General features: G+C 39.3%; 1 protein-coding gene across 1 annotated transcript in view; it reads right to left on the bottom strand.

Moving 5' to 3' along the window:
• UBE2M (ubiquitin conjugating enzyme E2 M) overlaps positions 1 to 19,108 on the bottom strand; it is a 115,098-nt gene that overhangs the window by 65,293 nt on the left and 30,697 nt on the right. The window lies entirely within an intron of this gene.

Genomic DNA, 19,108 nt, shown 5'->3' with positions numbered 1-19,108 from the left:
ATTACCTCCATGCATTGAGCCACTGACGGGTGTTGAATGGAATGAAGGGTGCGGCAAGCACTTTGAAGTCTTGTTAGCCTGTCCTCTGACAGGAAAATCTTCATTTCTACAGAATCTATAAGAGTCCCCAGGAAGGGAACTCTTGTGAGTGGAACGAGTGAACTTTTCTTTTCGTTCACCTTCCATCCATGTGACCTTAGAAATGCCAGCACTAACTCTGTATGAGACTTGGCAGTTTGAAAGCTTGAAGCTTGTATCAGAATGTCGTCTAGGTATGGAGCTACCGAGATTCCCCGCGGTCTTAGTACCGCCAGAAGAGCACCCAGAACCTTTGTGAAGATTCTTGGAGCTGTAGCCAATCCGAATGGAAGAGCCACAAACTGGTAATGCCTGTCTAGGAAGGCAAACCTTAGGTACCGATAATGATCTTTGTGAATCGGTATGTGAAGGTAAGCATCTTTTAAATCTACAGTGGTCATGTACTGACCCTCTTGGATCATAGGTAAAATTGTCCGAATAGTCTCCATCTTGAACGATGGAACTCTTAGGAATTTGTTTAGGATCTTTAAGTCCAGGATTGGTCTGAAAGTTCCCTCTTTTTTGGGAACCACAAACAGATTTGAGTAAAACCCCTGTCCCTGTTCCGATCGTGGAACTGGATGGATTACTCCCATTAACAAGAGCTCTTGTACGCAGCGTAGAAACGCCTCTTTCTTTGTCTGGATTGTTGACAATCTTGACAGATGAAATCTCTCTCTTGGAGGAGAGTATTTGAAGTCCAGAAGGTATCCCTGAGATATTATCTCTAGCGCCCAGGGATCCTGAACATCTCTTGCCCAAGCCTGGGCGAAGAGAGAAAGTCTGCCCCCCACTAGATCCGATCCCGGATCGGGGGCCCTCAATTCATGCTGTTTTAGGGGCAGCAGCAGGTTTCCTAGTCTGCTTGCCCTTGTTCCAGGACTGGTTAGGTTTCCAGCCTTGTCTGTAGCGAGCAACAGCTCCTTCCTGTTTTGGTGCAGAGGAAGTTGATGCTGCTCCTGCTTTGAAATTACGAAAGGAACGAAAATTAGACTGTCTAGTCTTGGCTTTGTCCTGAGGCAGGGCATGGCCTTTACCTCCTGTAATGTCAGCGATAATCTCTTTCAACCCGGGCCCGAATAAGGTCTGCCCTTTGAAAGGTATATTAAGCAATTTAGACTTAGAAGTAACATCAGCTGACCAGGATTTTAGCCACAGCGCCCTGCGTGCCTGAATGGCGAATCCTGAATTCTTCGCCGTAAGTTTAGTAAGATGTACTACGGCCTCCGAAATGAATGAATTAGCTAGTTTAAGGACTCTACGCCTGTCCGTAATGTCGTCCAGAGTAGCTGAACCAATGTTCTCTTCCAGAGACTCAATCCAGAATGCCGCTGCAGCCGTGATCGGCGCAATGCATGCAAGGGGTTGCAATATAAAACCTTGTTGAACAAACATTTTCTTAAGGTAACCCTCTAATTTTTTATCCATTGGATCTGAAAAAGCACAGCTATCCTCCACCGGGATAGTGGTACGCTTAGCTAAGGTAGAAACTGCTCCCTCCACCTTAGGGACCGTTTGCCATAAGTCCCTTGTGGTGGCGTCTATTGGAAACATTTTTCTAAATATCGGAGGGGGTGAGAACGGCACACCGGGTCTATCCCACTCCTTAGTAACAATTTCAGTAAGTATCTTAGGTATAGGAAAAACCTCAGTACTCGTCGGTACCGCAAAATATTTATCCAACCTACACATTTTCTCTGGTATTGCAACTGTGTTACAATCATTCAGAGCCGCTAACAACTCCCCTAGTAATACACGGAGGTTTTCCAGTTTAAATTTAAAATTTGAAATATCTGAATCCAGTCTGTTTGGATCAGAACCGTCACCCACAGAATGAAGCTCTCCGTCCTCATGTTCTGCCACCTGTGACGCAGTGTCTGACATGGCCCTAATATTATCAGCGCACTCTGTTCTCACCCCAGAGTGATCACGCTTACCTCTTAGCTCTGGTAATTTAGCCAAAACCTCAGTCATAACAGTAGCCATATCCTGTAATGTGATTTGTAATGGCCGCCCAGATGTACTCGGCGCTACAATATCACGCACCTCCCTCTGAGCGGGAGATGTAGGTACTGACACGTGAGGCGAGTTAGTCGGCATAACTCTCCCCTCGTTGTTTGGTGAAATTTGTTCAAATTGTACAGATTGACTTTTATTTAAAGTAGCATCAATACAGTTAGTACATAAATTTCTATTGGGCTCCACTTTGGCATTGCAACAAATGACACAGGTATCATCCTCTGAATCAGACATGTTTAACACACTAGCAAATAAACTTGTAACTTGGAAATACAATTCAATTAGAATAATATTAAAACGTACTGTGCCTTTAAGAAGCACAGAAGATCTATGACAGTTGAAAATTAATAAATTGAAACAGTTATAGCCTCAATCCTTGTAAATAACACAACTTTAGCAAAGGTTTAATCCCATTAGCAAAGATAACAAATTCTGAAAGCAGGAAACAAATTACAGAATAAACGTTTTTTATCTCAGTCAAACTATAATTCTCACAGCTCTGCTGAGAGAAATTACCTCCCTCAAAATAAGTTTTGAAGACCCCTGAGCTCTGTAGAGATGAAACGGATCATGCAGGGAATACAATGAGTTGCTGACTGAAATATTTGATGCGTAGTAAAAGCGCCAAAAAACGGCCCCTCCCCCTCACACACAGCAGTGAGGGAGAACAGAAACTGTCAGAAAACAGATTAAGCAACTGCCAAGTGGAAAAATAGTGCCCAAACATTTATTCACTCAGTACCTCAGTAAATGAAAACGATTTTACATTCCAGCAAAAACGTTAAACATAATCTCTAGTTATTAAACAGCTTTATGTATTTCTTACAGTGTAATTCTAGTGAAGTACCATTCCCCAGAATACTGAAGTGTAAAGTATACATACATGACATTATATCGGTATGGCAGGATTTTCTCATCAATTCCATTGTCAGAAAATAAAAACTGCTACATACCTCTATGCAGATTCATCTGCCCGCTGTCCCCTGATCTGAAGTTTACCTCTCCTCAGATGGCCGAGAAACAGCAATATGATCTTAACTACTCCGGCTAAAATCATAACAAAAACTCTGGTAGATTCTTCTTCAAACTCTGCCAGAGAGATAATAACACACTCCGGTGCTATTTTAAAATAACAAACTTTTGATTGAAGATATAAAACTAAGTATAATCACCATAGTCCTCTCACACATCCTATCTAGTCGTTGGGTGCAAGAGAATGACTGGGAGTGACGTAGAGGGGAGGAGCTATATGCAGCTCTGCTGGGTGAATCCTCTTGCACTTCCTGTTGGGGAGGAGTAATATCCCAGAAGTAATGATGACCCGTGGACTGATCACACTTAACAGAAGAAAGTTCCTTTCCCACCAGTAACAGTTGAAATAATAGAATCCAACTGAGAACCAAATAATTTGTTACCCTGGAAAGAAATGGAAAGTAGAGTTGATTTAGAAGCCATATCAGCATTCCAAGTCTTAAGCCATAAAGCTCTTCTGGCTAAAATAGCTAGAGACATAAACCTGACATCAACTCTGATAATATCAAAGATGGCATCACCACAGATAAAATTATTAGCATGCTGAAGAATAATAATAATATCATGAGAATCATGATGTGTTACTTGTTGCGCTAAAGTTTCCAACCAAAAAGTTGAAGCTGCAGCAACATCAGCCAAAGATATAGCAGGTCTAAGAAGATTACCTGAACACAGATAAGCTTTTCTTAGAAAGGATTCAATTTTCCTATCTAAAGGATCCTTAAACGAAGTACCATCTGACGTAGGAATAGTAGTACGTTTAGCAAGGGTAGAAATAGCCCCATCAACTTTAGGGATTTTGTCCCAAAATTCTAATCTGTCAGACGGCACAGGATATAATTGCTTAAAACGTTTAGAAGGAGTAAATGAATTACCCAATTTATCCCATTCTTTGGAAATTACTGCAGAAATAGCATTAGGAACAGGAAAAACTTCTGGAATAACCACAGGAGATTTAAATACCTTATCCAAACGTTTAGAATTAGTATCAAGAGGACCAGAATCCTCTATTTCTAAAGCAATTAGAACTTCTTTAAGTAAAGAACGAATAAATTCCATTTTAAATAAATATGAAGATTTATCAGCATCAACCTCTGAGACAGAATTCTCTGAACCAGAAGAGTCATCAGAATCAGAATGATGATGTTCATTTAAAAATTCATCTGTAGGGAGAGAAGTTTTAAAAGATTATTTACGTTTACTAGAAGGAGAAATAACAGACATAGCCTTCTTTATGGATTCAGAAACAAAATCTCTTATGTTATCAGGAACATTCTGCACCTTAGATGTTGAAGGAACTGCAACAGGCAATGGTACTTTACTAAAGGAAATATTATCTGCATTAACAAGTTTGTCATGACAATCAATACAAACAACAGCTGGAGGAATAGCTACCAAAAGTTTACAGCAGATACACTTAGCTTTGGTAGATCCAGCACTAGACAGCGATTTTCCTGTAGTATCTTCTGACTCAGATGCAACGTGAGACATCTTGCAATATGTAAGAGAAAAAACAACATATAAAGCAAAATTGATCAAATTCCTTAAATGACAGTTTCAGGAATGGGAAAAAATGCCAAAGAACAAGCTTCTAGCAACCAGAAGCAATGAAAAAAAGAGACTTAAATAATGTGGAGACAAAAGCGACGCCCATATTTTTTAGCGCCAAATAAGACGCCCACATTATTTGGCGCCTAAATGCTTTTGGCGCCAAAAATGACGCCACATCCGGAACGCCGACATTTTTGGCGCAAAATAACGTCAAAAAATGACGCAACTTCCGGCGACACGTATGACGCCGGAAACGGAAAAGAATTTTTGCGCCAAAAAAGTCCGCGCCAAGAATGACGCAATAAAATGAAGCATTTTCAGCCCCCGCGAGCCTAACAGCCCACAGGGAAAAAGAGTCAAATTTTTGAAGGTAAGAAAAAAATGATTAAATCAAATGCATTATCCCAAATATGAAACTGACTGTCTGAAAAAACATAATTTATGTAAGAACTTACCTGATAAATTCATTTCTTTCATATTAGCAAGAGTCCATGAGCTAGTGACGTATGGGATATACATTCCTACCAGGAGGGGCAAAGTTTCCCAAACCTTAAAATGCCTATAAATACACCCCTCACCACACCCACAATTCAGTTTAACGAATAGCCAAGAAGTGGGGTGATAAAAAAGTGCGAAAGCATATAAAATAAGGAATTGGAATAATTGTGCTTTATACAAAATCATAACCACCACAAAAAAAGGGCGGGCCTCATGGACTCTTGCTAATATGAAAGAAATGAATTTATCAGGTAAGTTCTTACATAAATTATGTTTTCTTTCATGTAATTAGCAAGAGTCCATGAGCTAGTGACGTATGGGATAATGATTACCCAAGATGTGGATCTTTCCACACAAGAGTCACTAGAGAGGGAGGGATAAAATAAAGACAGCCAATTCCTGCTGAAAATAATCCACACCCAAAATAAAGTTTAACGAAAAACATAAGCAGAAGATTCACACTGAAACCGCTGCCTGAAGTACTTTTCTACCAAAAACTGCTTCAGAAGAAGAAAATACATCAAAATGGTAGAATTTAGTAAAAGTATGCAAAGAGGACCAAGTTGCTGCTTTGCAAATCTGATCAACCGAAGCTTCATTCCTAAACGCCCAGGAAGTAGAAACTGACCTAGTAGAATGAGCTGTAATTCTCTGAGGCGGAGTTTTACCCGACTCAACATAGGCAAGATGAATTAAAGATTTCAACCAAGATGCCAAAGAAATGGCAGAAGCTTTCTGGCCTTTTCTAGAACCGGAAAAGATAACAAATAGACTAGAAGTCTTTCTGAAAGATTTAGTAGCTTCAACATAATATTTCAAAGCTCTAACAACATCCAAAGAATGCAACGATTTCTCCTTAGAATTCTTAGGATTAGGACATAATGAAGGAACCACAATTTCTCTACTAATGTTGTTGGAATTCACAACTTTAGGTAAAAATTCAAAAGAAGTTCGCAACACCGCCTTATCCTGATGAAAAATCAGAAAAGGAGACTCACAAGAAAGAGCGGATAATTCAGAAACTCTTCTGGCAGAAGAGATGGCCAAAAGGAACAAAACTTTCCAAGAAAGTAATTTAATGTCCAATGAATGCATAGGTTCAAACGGAGGAGCTTGAAGAGCCCCCAGAACCAAATTCAAACTCCAAGGAGGAGAAATTGACTTAATGACAGGTTTTATACGAACCAAAGCTAGTACAAAACAATGAATATCAGGAAGAATAGCAATCTTTCTGTGAAAAAGAACAGAAAGAGCAGAGATTTGTCCTTTCAAGGAACTTGCGGACAAACCTTTATCTAAACCATCCTGAAGAAACTGTAAAATTCTCGGAATTCTAAAAGAATGCCAAGAAAAATGATGAGAAATACACCAAGAAATATAAGTCTTCCAGACTCTATAATATATCTCTCTAGATACAGATTTACGAGCCTGTAACATAGTATTAATCACAGTGTCAGAGAAACCTCTTTGACGAAGAATCAAGCGTTCAATCTCCATACCTTTAAATTTAAGGATTTCAGATCCTGATGGAAAAAAGGACCTTGTGACAGAAGGTCTGGTCTTAACGAAAGAGTCCACGGTTGGCAAGAGGCCATCCGGACAAGATCCGCATACCAAAACCTGTGAGGCCATGCCGGAGCTACCAGCAGAGCAAACGAGCATTCCTTCAGAATCTTGGAGATTACTCTTGGAAGAAGAACTAGAGGCGGAAAGATATAGGCAGGATGATACTTCCAAGGAAGTGATAATGCATCCACTGCCTCCGCCTGAGGATCCCGGGATCTGGACAGATACCTGGGAAGTTTCTTGTTTAGATGGGACGCCATCAAATCTATTTCTGGAAGTTCCCACATTTGAACGATCTGAAGAAATACCTCTGGGTGAAGAGACCATTCGCCCGGATGCAACGTTTGGCGACTGAGATAATCCGCTTCCCAATTGTCTACACCTGGGATATGAACCGCAGAGATTAGACAGGAGCTGGATTCCGCTCAAACCAAAATTCGAGATACTTCTTTCATAGCCAGAGGACTGTGAGTTCCTCCTTGATGATTGATGTATGCCACAGTTGTGACATTGTCTGTCTGAAAACAAATGAACGATTCTCTCTTCAGAAGAGGCCAAAACTGAAGAGCTCTGAAAATTGCACGGAGTTCCAAAATATTGATCGGTAATCTCACCTCCTGAGATTCCCAAACTCCTTGTGCCGTCAGAGATCCCCACACAGCTCCCCAACCTGTGAGACTTGCATCTGTTGAAATTACAGTCCAGGTCGGAAGCACAAAAGAAGCCCCCTGAATTAAACGATGGTGATCTGTCCACCACGTTAGAGAGTGTCGAACAATCGGTTTTAAAGATATTAATTGAGATATCTTTGTGTAATCCTTGCACCATTGATTCAGCATACAAAGCTGAAGAGGTCGCATGTGAAAACTAGCAAAGGGGATTGCGTCCGATGCAGCAGTCATAAGACCTAGAATTTCCATGCATAAGGCTACCGAAGGGAATGATTGTGACTGAAGGTTTCGACAAGCTGCCATCAGTTTTAGACGCCTCTTGTCTGTTAAAGACAGAGTCATGGACACTGAATCTATTTGGAAACCCAGAAAGGTTACCCTTGTCTGAGGAATCAATGAACTTTTTGGTAAATTGATCCTCCAACCATGATCTTGAAGAAACAACACAAGTCGATTCGTATGAGATTCTGCTAAATGTAAAGACTGAGCAAGTACCAAGATATCGTCCAAATAAGGAAATACCACAATACCCTGTTCTCTGATTACAGACAGAAGGGCACCGAGAACCTTTGTAAAAATTCTTGGAGCTGTAGCAAGGCCAAACGGCAGAGCCACAAACTGGTAATGCTTGTCCAGAAAGAGAATCTCAGGAACCGATAATGATCCGGATGAATCGGAATATGCAGATATGCATCCTGTAAATCTATTGTGGACATATAATTCCCTTGCTGAACAAAAGGCAAGATAGTCCTTACAGTTACCATCTTGAACGTTGGTATCCTTACATAACGATTCAATATTTTTAGATCCAGAACTGGTCTGAAGGAATTCTCCTTCTTTGGTACAATGAAGAGATTTGAATAAAACCCCATCCCCTGTTCCTGAACTGGAACTGGCATAATTACTCCAGTCAACTCTAGATCTGAAACACAATTCAGAAATGCTTGAGCTTTTACTGGATTTACTGGGACACGGGAAAGAAAAAATCTCTTTGCAGGAGGTCTCATCTTGAAACCAATTCTGTACCCTTCTGAAACAATGTTCTGAATCCAAAGATTGTGAACAGAATTGATCCAAATTTCTTTGAAAAAACGTAACCTGCCCCCTACCAGCTGAGCTGGAATGAGGGCCGCACCTTCATGTGGACTTAGAAGCAGGCTTTGCCTTTCTGGCTGGCTTGGATTTATTCCAGATTGGAGATGGTTTCCAAACTGAAACTGCTCCTGAGGATGAAGGATCAGGTTTTTGTTCTTTGTTGAAACGAAAGGAACGAAAACGATTATTAGCTCTGTTTTTACCCTTAGATTTTTTATCCTGTGGTAAAAAAGTTCCTTTCCCACCAGTAACAGTTGAAATAATAGAATCCAACTGAGAACCAAATCATTTGTTACCCTGGAAAGAAATGGAAAGTAGAGTTGATTTAGAAGCCATATCAGCATTCCAAGTCTTAAGCCATAAAGCTCTTCTAGCTAAAATAGCTAGAGACATAAACCTGACATCAACTCTGATAATATCAAAGATGGCATCACAGATAAAATTATTAGCATGCTGAAGAAGAATAATAATATCATGAGAATCATGATGTGTTACTTGTTGCGCTAAGGTTTCCAACCAAAAAGTTGAAGCTGCAGCAACATCAGCCAAAGATATAGCAGGTCTAAGAAGATTACCTGAACACAGATAAGCTTTTCTTAGAAAGGATTCAATTTTCCTATCTAAAGGATCCTTAAACGAAGTACCATCTGACGTAGGAATAGTAGTACGTTTAGCAAGGGTAGAAATAGCCCCATCAACTTTAGGGATTTTGTCCCAAAATTCTAATCTGTCAGACGGCACAGGATATAATTGCTTAAAACGTTTAGAAGGAGTAAATGAATTACCCAATTTATCCCATTCTTTGGAAATTACTGCAGAAATAGCATTAGGAACAGGAAAAACTTCTGGAATAACCACAGGAGATTTAAATACCTTATCCAAACGTTTAGAATTAGTATCAAGAGGACCAGAATCCTCTATTTCTAAAGCAATTAGAACTTCTTTAAGTAAAGAACGAATAAATTCCATTTTAAATAAATATGAAGATTTATCAGCATCAACCTCTGAGACAGAATCCCCTGAACCAGAAGAGTCATCAGAATCAGAATGATGATGTTCATTTAAAAATTCATCTGTAGGGAGAGAAGTTTTAAAAGATTTTTTACGTTTACTAGAAGGAGAAATAACAGACATAGCCTTCTTTATGGATTCAGAAACAAAATCTCTTATGTTATCAGGAACATTCTGCACCTTAGATGTTGAAGGAACTGCAACAGGCAATGGTACTTTACTAAAGGAAATATTATCTGCATTAACAAGTTTGTCATGACAATCAATACAAACAACAGCTGGAGGAATAGCTACCAAAAGTTTACAGCAGATACACTTAGCTTTGGTAGATCCAGCACTAGACAGCGATTTTCCTGTAGTATCTTCTGACTCAGATGCAACGTGAGACATCTTGCAATATGTAAGAGAAAAAACATAATTTATGTAAGAACTTACCTGATAAATTCATTTCTTTCATATTAGCAAGAGTCCATGAGCTAGTGACGTATGGGATATACATTCCTACCAGGAGGGGCAAAGTTTCCCAAACCTTAAAATGCCTATAAATACACCCCTCACCACACCCACAATTCAGTTTAACGAATAGCCAAGAAGTGGGGTGATAAGAAAAAAGTGCGAAAGCATATAAAATAAGGAATTGGAATAATTGTGCTTTATACAAAAAAATCATAACCACCACAAAAAAAGGGCGGGCCTCATGGACTCTTGCTAATATGAAAGAAATGAATTTATCAGGTAAGTTCTTACATAAATTATGTTTTCTTTCATGTAATTAGCAAGAGTCCATGAGCTAGTGACGTATGGGATAATGACTACCCAAGATGTGGATCTTTCCACACAAGAGTCACTAGAGAGGGAGGGATAAAATAAAGACAGCCAATTCCTGCTGAAAATAATCCACACCCAAAATAAAGTTTAATGAAAAAACATAAGCAGAAGATTCAAACTGAAAACGCTGCCTGAAGTACTTTTCTACCAAAAACTGCTTCAGAAGAAGAAAATACAACAAAATGGTAGAATTTGGTAAAAGTATGCAAAGAGGACCAAGTTGCCGCTTTTGCAAATCTGATCAACCGAAGCTTCATTCCTAAACGCCCAGGAAGTAGAAACTGACCTAGTAGAATGAGCTGTAATCCTATGAGGCGGAGTCTTACCCGACTCAACATAGGCAAGATGAATTAAAGATTTCAACCAAGATGCCAAAGAAATGGCAGAAGTTTTCTGGCCTTTCAAAAACCGGAAAAGATAACAAATAAACTTGAAGTCTTTCGGAAAGACTTAGTAGCTTCAACATAATATTTCAAAGCTCTAATAACATCCAAAGAATGCAACGATTTCTCCTTAGAATTCTTAGGATTAAGACATAATGAAGGAACCACAATGTCTCCACTAATGTTGTTGGAATTCACAACTTAGGTAAAAATTCAAAAGAAGTTCGCAACACCGCCTTATCCTGATGAAAAATCAGAAAAGGAGACTCACAAGAAAGAGCAGATAATTCAGAAACTCTTCTGGCAGAAGAGATGGCCAAAAGGAACAAAACTTTCCAAGAAAGTAATTTAATATCCAATTAATGCATAGGTTCAAATGGAGGAGCTTGAAGAGCCCCCAGAACCAAATTCAAACTCCAAGGAGGAGAAATTGACTTAATGACAGGCTTTATACGAACCAAAGATTGTACAAAACAATGAATATCAGGAAGAATAGCAATCTGTCTGTGAAAAAGAACAGAAAGAGCAGAGATTTGACCTTTCAAGGAACTTGCGGACAAACCCTTATCTAAACCATCCTGAAGAAACTGTAATATTCTCGGTATTCTAAAAGAATGCCAAGAAAAATGATGAGAAAGACACCAAGAAATATAAGTCTTCCAGACTCTATAATATATCTCTCTGGATACAGATTTACGAGCCTGTAACATAGTATTAATCACAGAGTCAGAGAAACCTCTTTGACCAAGAATCAAGCGTTCAATCTCCATACCTTTAAATTTAAGGATTTCAGATCCTGATGGAAAAAAGGACCTTGAGACAAAAGGTCTGGTCTTAACGGAAGAGTCCACGGTTGGCAAGAGGCCATCCGGACAAGATCCGCATACCAAAACCTGTGAGGCCATGCCGGAGCTACCAGCAGAACAAACGAGCATTCCTTCAGAATCTTGGAGATTACTCTTGGAAAAAGAACTAGAGGCGGAAAGATATAGGCAGGATGATACTTCCAAGGAAGTGATAATGCATCCACTGCCTCCGCCTGAGGATCCCGGGATCTGGACAGATACCTGGGAAGTTTCTTGTTTAGATGAGAAGCCATCAGATCTATTTCTGGAAGTTCCCACATTAGAACAATCTGAAGAAATACCTCTGGGTGAAGAGACCATTCGCCCGGATGCAACGTTTGGCGACTGAGATAATCCGCTTTCCAATTGTCCATACCTGGGATATGAACCACAGAGATTAGACAGGAGCTGGATTCCACCCAAACCAAAATTCGAGATACTTCTTTCATAGCCAGAGGACTGTGAGTCCCTCCTTGATGATTGATGTATGCCACAGTTGTGACATTGTCTATCTGAAAATAAATGAACAACTCTCTCTTGAGAAGAGGCCAAGACTGAAGAGCTCTGAAAATTGCACGGAGTTCCAAAATATTGATCGGAAATCTCACCTCCTGAGATTCCCAAACCCCTTGTGCCGTCAGATACCCCCACACAGCTCCCCAACCTGTAAGACTTGCATCTGTTGAGATTATAGTCCAGGTCGGAAGAACAAAGAAGCCCCCTGAACTAAACGATGGTGATCTGTCCACCATGTCAGAGAGTGTTGTAAAATCGGTTTAAAGATATTAATTGAGATATCTTTGAGTAATCCCTGCACCATTGGGTCAGCATACAGAGCTGAAGAGGTCGCATGTGAAAACGAGCAAAGGAGATCGCATCTGATGCGGCAGTCCTAAGACCCAACATTTCCATGCATAAGGCTACCAAAGGGAATGATTGTGACTGAAGGTTTTGACAAGCTGATATCAATGTTAAACTTCTCTTGTCTGACAAGGACAGAGTCATAGACACTGAATTTATGTACAAAAACCTAAAAAGGTTACCCTTGTCTGAGGAATCAATGAACTGAATGGTAAATTGATCCTCCAACCATGAAATTGAAGAAACAACACAAGTCGATTCGTATGAGATTCTTCGAAAATGAGAAGACTGAGCAAGTACCAAGATATCGTCCAAATAAGGAAATACCAAAACCCTATTCTCTGATTACAGAAAAAAGGGGCACCGAGAACCTTTGAAAAAAATTCTTGGAACTGAGGCTAGACCAAACGGTAGAGCCACCAAACTGGTAATGCTTGTCTAAAAAGAGAATCTCAGACACTAAAAGTGATCTGGATGAATCGGAATATGCAGATACACATCCTGTAAATCTATTGTAGACATATAATGCCCTTGCTAAACAAAAGGCAGGATAGTCCTACAGTAACCATCTTGAATGTTGGTATCCTAACATAACGATTCAATAATGACAGATCCGGAACTGGTCTGAAGGAATTGACCTTCTTTGGTACAAATGAAAAGATAAAATAAAACCCCAGCCCCTGTTCCAGAACTGGAACTGGCATAAATACTCCAGCCAACTCTAGATCTGAAACACATTACAGAAATGCTGAGCCTTTGCTGTGTTAACTGGGACACGGGAAAGAAAAGAATCTCTTAGCAGGAGGCCTTAACTTGAAGCCAATTCTGTACCTTTCTGAAACAATGTTTCTGAAACCAGAGATTAAGAACGGAATTGATCCAAATTTCTTTGAAGAAAACGTAATCTGCCCCATACCAGCTGAGCTGGAATAAGGGCTGCACCTTCATAGGTTCTTAGGAGCTGGCTATAGGTTTCTATAAGGCTTGGATATATTCCAAACTGGAAATAGTTTCCAAACTGATACCGCTCCTGAGGATGAAGGATCAGGCTTTTGTTCTTTGTAAGGAAAGGAACTAAAATGATTATTTACCCTGGAAAGAAAGGGAAAGCAAAGATGACTTAGAAGACATATCAGCATTCCAAGTTTAATCCATAAAGCTTCTCTAGCTAAAATAGCTAGAGACATATACCTGACATCAACTCTAATGATATCAAAAGATGGTATCACCAATAAAATTATTAGCATGTTATAGAATAATAATAATGCTATAAAATTATGATCTGTTACTTGTTGCTCTAAAGCTTCTAATCAAAAAGTTGAAGCTGCAGCAACATCCGCTAAAAATATAGCAGGTCTAAGAAGATTACCTGAACATAAGTAAGCTTTTCTTAGAAAGGATTCAATTTTCCTATCTAAAGGATCCTTAAATGAAGTACTATCTGCCGTAGGAATAGTAGTACATTAGCAGGAGTAGAGATAGCCCCATAACCTTAGGGATTTTTGTCTCAAAAAACTCTAATCTGTCAGATGGCACAGGATATAATTTGCTTAAACGTCTAGAAGGAGTAAATAAATTACCCAAATTATTCCATTCCCTGGAAATTACTTCAGAAATAGCATCAGGGAGATAAAACACTTCTGGAATAACTACAGGAGATTTAAAAACCTTATTTAAACGTTTACATTTAGAATCAAGAGGACCAGAATCCTCTATTTCTAATGCAAATAACACTTCTTTAAGTAAAGAACGAATAAATTCCATCTTGAACAAATACAAAGATTTATCAGCATCAACCTCTGAGACAGAAACCTCTGAACCAGAAGAACCATTATCAGTATCAGAATGATGATGTTCATTTAAAAATTCATCTGAAAAAAGAGAAGTTTTAAAAGACTTTTATGTATACTAGAAGGAGAAATAACAGACATAGCCTTCTTAATGGATTTAAAAAATAAAATCTCTTATGTTATCAGGAACACTCTGAAAATTAGATGTTGACGGAACAGCAACAGGTAATGTAACAGTACTAAAGGAAATTTTATCTGCATTAATAAGTTTGACATGACATGCAATACAAATAACAGCTGGAGAAACAGATACCAAAAGTTTATAGCAGATACACTTAGCTTGGTAGCTCCAGCACTGTGCAGTGACTTTCCTGAAGTAACTTCTGACTCAGTTGCAACGTGGAACATCTTGCAATATGTAAAAGAAAAAAACAACATATAAAGCAAAATTGATCAAATTCCTTAAATGACAGTTTCAGGAATGGGAAAAAATGCCAAAGAACAAGCTTCTAGCAACCAGAAGCAATAAAAAATGAGACTTAAATAATGTGGAGACAAAAGTGACGCCCATATTTTTTCGCGCCAAATAAGACGCCCACATTATTTGGCGCCTAAATGCTTTTTGGCGCCAAAAATGACGCCACATCTGGAACGCCGACATTTTTGGCGCAAAATAACGTCAAAGAATGACGCAACTTCCGGCGACACGTATGACGCCGGAAACGGAAATAGAATTTTTGCGCCAAAAAAGTCCGCGCCAAGAATGACGCAATAAAATGAAGCATTTTCAGCCCCCGCGAGCCTAACAGCCCACAGGGAAAAAGTCAAATTTTAAGGTAAAAAATGTTAAATTAAAATGCATTATCCCAAATATGAAACTGACTGTCTGAAAAATAAGGAAAGTTGAACATTCTGAGTCAAGGCAAATAAATGTTTGAATACATATATTTAGAACTTTATAAACAAAGTGCCCAACCATAGCTAGGAGTGTCACAGAAAATAAGACTTACTTACCCCAGGACACTCATCTACATATAGCAGATAGCCAAACCAGTACTGAAACGAGAATCAGTAGAGGTAATGGTATATATAAGAGTATATCGTCGATCTGAAAAGGGAGGTAAGAGATGAATCTCTACGACCGATAACAGAGAACCTATGAAATAGACCCCGTAGAAGGAGATCACTGCATTCAAATAGGCAATACTCTCCTCACATCCCTCTGACATTCACTGCACGCTGAGAGGAAAACCGGGCTCCAACTTGCTGCGGAGCGCATATCAACGTAGAATCTAGCACAAACTTACTTCACCACCTCCATCGGAGGCAAAGTTTGTAAAACTGAATTGTGGGTGTGGTGAGGGGTGTATTTATAGGCATTTTAAGGTTTGGGAAACTTTGCCCCTCCTGGTAGGAATGTATATCCCATACGTCACTAGCTCATGGACTCTTGCTAATTACATGAAAGAAAACAACAACATATAAAGCAAAATTGATCAAATTCCTTAAATGACAGTTTCAGGAATGGGAAAAAATGCCAAAGAACAAGCTTCTAGCAACCAGAAGCAATGAAAAATGAGACTTAAATAATGTGGAGACAAAAGCGACGCCCATATTTTTTAGCGCCAAATAAGACGCCCACATTATTTGGCGCCTAAATGCTTTTTGGCGCCAAAAATGACGCCACATCCGGAACGCCGACATTTTTGGCGCAAAATAACGTCAAAAAATGACGCAACTTCCGGCGACACGTATGACGCCGGAAACGGAAAAGAATTTTTGCGCCAAAAAAGTCCGCGCCAAGAATGACGCAATAAAATGAAGCATTTTCAGCCCCCGCGAGCCTAACAGCCCACAGGGAAAATAGTCAAATTTTTGAAGGTAAGAAAAAATGATTAAATCAAATGCATTATCCCAAATATGAAACTGACTGTCTGAAAATAAGGAAAGTTGAACATTCTGAGTCAAGGCAAATAAATGTTTGAATACATATATTTAGAACTTTATAAACAAAGTGCCCAACCATAGCTTAGAGTGTCACAGAAAATAAGATTTACTTACCCCAGGACACTCATCTACATGTTTGTAGAAAGCCAAACCAGTACTGAAACGAGAATCAGCAGAGGTAATGGTATATATAAGAGTATATCGTCGATCTGAAAAGGGAGGTAAGAGATGAATCTCTACGACCGATAACAGAGAACCTATGAAATAGACCCCGTAGAAGGAGATCACTGCATTCAAATAGGCAATACTCTCCTCACATCCCTCTGACATTCACTGCACGCTGAGAGGAAAACCGGGCTCCAACTTGCTGCGGAGCGCATATCAACGTAGAATCTAGCACAAACTTACTTCACCACCTCCATCGGAGGCAAAGTTTGTAAAACTGAATTGTGGGTATGGTGAGGGGTGTATTTATAGGCATTTTGAGGTTTGGGAAACTTTGCCCCTCCTGGTAGGAATGTATATCCCATACGTCACTAGCTCATGGACTCTTGCTAATTACATGAAAGAAAAACAGATATGAGGGCTCAGATTGCAAGGCCGCCAGCTCAGAAACTCTGTGTGCTAATGCAATGGACAACAGAAACAGAACCTTCCATGACAGAATTTTTATGTCAAGAGAATGCATGGGTTCAAACTGAACCCTCTGCAAGACCTTAAGTACCAAGTTTAAGCTCCACGGGGGAGCAGACTGCTAAAAGACAGGCCTGATTCGAGACAAAGCCTGAACAAAAGATTGGATGTCAGGGAGATCAGCGAGTCTTCTGTGTAACAGGACAGATAAAGCTGAAATTTGCCCCATAAAGGGAACTAGCGACGAGACCCTTTCTCTTGAAGAAAGGACAAAATACTGGACACCTTCACCCTGTGCCAAGGGTAGCCATAAGTCTCACACCAGGACAAATAAGTCCTCCACACATTATGATAGATGCGACGAGTGACCGGCTTTCTTGCCTGAACCAGAGTGTCAATCACATTTTCTGCAAAACCCCTTTTTGCCAAGACTAAGCGTTCAATCTCCATGCAGTCAGCCTCAGAGAATCGAGATTTTGATGTTGAAACGGACCCTGTTCCAGCAGATCCCTGCAACAGGGTAACGCTGATTGCTAAGGAGCTGTTAATATGAGTCAGGATGGTGTCGCAAAGGTAAGCTCCCCCTGCATCTCCGGACTCTAAGGTTCACCCAGGCCCTCAAGAAGAGGAGCTTAAAAGGCTACTTAAACTCCTGTCCCATAGCGAAGGGTAGAACCCCTCATAAGAGACCTCCGATATTCCAGCACCTCTCTGCTACCTCCTGTGACGAAAGGCAAAGAATGACTGGGGGAGGTATTTAAGCCTTTGGCTGAGGTGTCTTTGCCTCCTCCTGGTGGCCAGGTTCTTATTTCCCACTAGTAATGAATGAAGCCGTGGACTCTCCTCCCCTTTAGATAGAAATATACAATTAAAGGGATAGGAAATTCAAAATTAAACTTGCATGATTCAGACAGAGCATGTCATTTTAAGACACTTTTCAATTCATTTTTATGTTCAAATGTGCTAATTTCTCTTTGTATCCCTTGTCGAAAAAGAACACACATATCCTACATTAGTGGAAGCTACTGCTAATTGGTTTCTGCACATATTTGTCTCTTGTGATTGGCTAACTAGATGTGTTCAGTTAGCTTACAGTAGTGCAATGCTGTTCCTTCAGCAAAGGATAACAAGATAATGAAGCAACTTTGATAATAGAAGTATATTGGAAAATTGTTAAAAAAAAAAAAATGTATGTTCTATTCAAATAATTGAAGAAAAATGTGGGGTTTCCTGTCCCTTTAATCTCAGGAATATGGACAAACAATGCATTTAAAACATAAATTAGTGAACGATTTTTTGAGAAAACGTAAAAAAGAATATATATATATATATATATATATATATATATATATATATATATATATATATATACAGCTTTGCAGTCCTGTGCTATCTTTACTTTAAAGGCACAAATAAGAGACAAAAACTACTTTAAACACCTAAAAGGATAGTAAACCTAAATAGTTTCTTTCATGATTGAGATAGAGCATGCAATTTTAAGCAACTTGCTAATTTACTCCCATTATCAAATTTTCTTCGTACTCTTGGTATCTTATTTGAAAAACCAGGAATGAAAGCTTTGGAGCCAGCCTATTTTTGCTTCAGTACCCTGGATATGGCTTGCTGATTAATGGCTACATTTAGCCATCCAATCAGCAAGGGCAACCCAGGTTCTGAACCTAAAATGGGCCAGCTCCAAAGCTTTTATTCCTGCCTTTTCAAATAAAGATAAGAGAACAAAGAAAAATTGATCATAGATGTAAATTAGAAAGTTGCTTAAACTGCATGCTCTATCTCAATCATGAAAGAAAAAAAGTTTGGATTTACTATCCCTTTAAATGGACATAAGTCCCCAAAAAAGAAAACTAACATCATATTGGTGGCATACACATGCCTTTTGTCATTGGCTCACCAGGTGCCTGTAAGGAATTGCTGGTATGGAGCGGACGTTAACTCTCAAATAGATTCAAAAACATATGCTGCATATTTTCAAGCATATTTGTTTACAAATCTCTTCAATACACTTCAAGCCATCTAAGTATTTGCATGCTTATGCAAGAAATGAAATCAAGAAACAGCCTTTCATTCACTTGAATAAAAGAAACACTATGCTGTAAAATGTTTTCCCCTTTAATGCCTCCCCAACAATCCATTCTACTTGCTATTTAATTATTTACAAATGGCTACAGAAAGGCTATGTAAACAAGAGGAAGCTGCAGAAATCAACCTCCCAGTGTGGAGCCTTTTTAACAGGTGATCCTGCTCCAGCTTTTATCAATACAATTTTAACTGCTTCTTGT

The sequence above is a fragment of the Bombina bombina genome, chromosome 8 (assembly GCF_027579735.1).
Source record: "Bombina bombina isolate aBomBom1 chromosome 8, aBomBom1.pri, whole genome shotgun sequence".
Lineage (NCBI taxonomy): Eukaryota > Metazoa > Chordata > Amphibia > Anura > Bombinatoridae > Bombina > Bombina bombina.
Note: the sequence above shows the minus strand (reverse complement) of the source record. Positions and strands in the feature narration are given on the sequence as shown.